Below are 2,078 nucleotides of genomic sequence, written 5' to 3' on the forward strand. Positions count from 1 at the left end.
AAACATCTCTGCTCTCCTGTGAAAATGAGAAAATTTCACTGAGAACTGCCTCTGTATGAAAGCTCTGTATCTATTTTCAGATGTGCATGATAGTCTGAGTGTTTTATTTTTCTGATCTAGTAGCTGTGCTGCACCGTAGTCAAAATGGAGAAAAAAGAAAAAAGCTTTCGGGGAATTATGTCTTTTCATAACAATCGTGGTTTTCCACTATGACTTTTAAAAACCATGAGATTGAAACTTCTCAAGAACATAGAAGATGGCAGGAAAAAAGATATGGCCAAAATGAAACTTTCTGTGGATATCGCCCAGGTGACAGACTATTCTGCCATTCTGCCCAGCTGTCGTCAGGCTGGCACAAGAGCATCTTGTGACGCCGTGGCCCTACGAAGCTGACCTTTAGCCTTGTGGATTCCTAATCCACAGCCGTCGTTTCAGATTCCATGTAACCCTTGGCAGAATTCCCAGTTCTGCATGTATTCCACTGCCAGTAGCAGCTAAGCATATTATTTGCTTTAACCTCCTAAGTTCAAAAAAGTATCTGTCTGTATTTTAAACACTGTCAGTTATTTTAGCTGAGCACCAGAGAAAATCTCTGGCGAGATTAATATAGGACAGCCCTACTAGCAGTGAAGATGCATTGACAGAAGTAAGTGGAAATCTAGAAGCAATTGTATTTGTGTGGGCAGATCAATGTTATTCTTGAAGAAACTGCTATAGCAAGTGCTATAGGAAAGGATATAGAAGTCTTAACCACATTAATATCATCTTTGAAATGTAATTGCCCCTACCTCATAACATCCCTGGAATAGTTTTGTAGAATGGAAGGGTAGGTTAAAAATCTTTCGTGTTTGGCAAGAAATATGTGATACTGTGAGATCCTCTGCCATAGCTGAGAGATTTCATCACTGAGTGGAGAATGAAACTGGAAAGCCAGAATGTTTGATGATCCCCAAGGGTATCATGCTGCAGCCTCAGCACCAACGCTACTTCCACGCCAGCATCACAGAAGGCAGGAGAGTCGACCTCCAAGACTCAAAGCCACTGAATACTGAATACAACCAGTCAAACATTTATGCAGGGCTGAAATGCTGTTCTTGAGTATGTTTTGTACAGAGTGTTGTACAGGCAAGGCAACAGGAAGTTGTGAAATTAAACCATATTTCAGTAAAATCTACCCTGAGTTAAGTGTTTATTTTGTGGGCAGAGGGCCAGCCCTTCTCGAATGCCAATTCCATCTCATTGCAATGATGCTTTTGCATGTGATGTCTATGCAGGTTGTCCTTCAGTGTATAATGTCTGTGTAGATTCTTCTGTAAACCTGAAAGAACAGCATACCTAAAGATTTTTCTCACTTATATCTGAGCATGTTGTTTGACTGTCAGAATAGTACAGTCTCCCATCTTTGAAATTAAGTTGCAAAAATAAAGTGGCATAAAAGCCTGCCACTGATGGAAAGGGATCACATGCTTCTCCTGGCTTGGTACAGGCTGCTCCTGGGTAGATTTGTGTTTCATATAGTGCAAACCCTCACCTCTGTAATGTGACTGCTATCTCAGACCCTCTTGGATCACTCAGATGAAGTCACCGAGTCCCATGCAAGATATCTGCAGGATTACTCTCCTCTAAGCATCTTCCTTCAAGAGCCTGGTTGCCTGTTCTTCCCTCTCTCTCTTGCTGCCACCACCTATGGGCACCTCCATCCACCACGACTGCTTGGATGCGCCTGTGCCTGGTGATCCCACCATACAGACTGTGAAACTGCACACATCTGTGCCTCTGGAAAGCATCCTGCTCGAGAATGGGACTTCCAGGACCAGCAACATTGACCCACCTGGTCCTGGCTCTACAGCACATGCCTGTCCTACCAAGGCAAGGGGGACAGTACCAGTGCCCAGGCTGCGCTCCCCTTGGTGCTCCTGTGCCATGTGGAGGCCACTTCTCCTTCGCTCTGGAGTGGCAGAGAAGGGGCAGGAGAGAGGTGCCAGCCAAACAACATTCCTGGCCTGAAAGCAGATGGTGTTCTCAAAGCAACAGGTTGAGATCTTCAGTAATGCTCTAACTTGAATGCTTAAATCCCG

This window comes from Tinamus guttatus, unplaced genomic scaffold (assembly GCF_059628265.1).
Source record: "Tinamus guttatus ecotype Peru unplaced genomic scaffold, ASM5962826v1 Tinamus_guttatus_pri_ptg000563l, whole genome shotgun sequence".
NCBI classification, from domain to species: Eukaryota; Metazoa; Chordata; class Aves; order Tinamiformes; family Tinamidae; genus Tinamus; species Tinamus guttatus.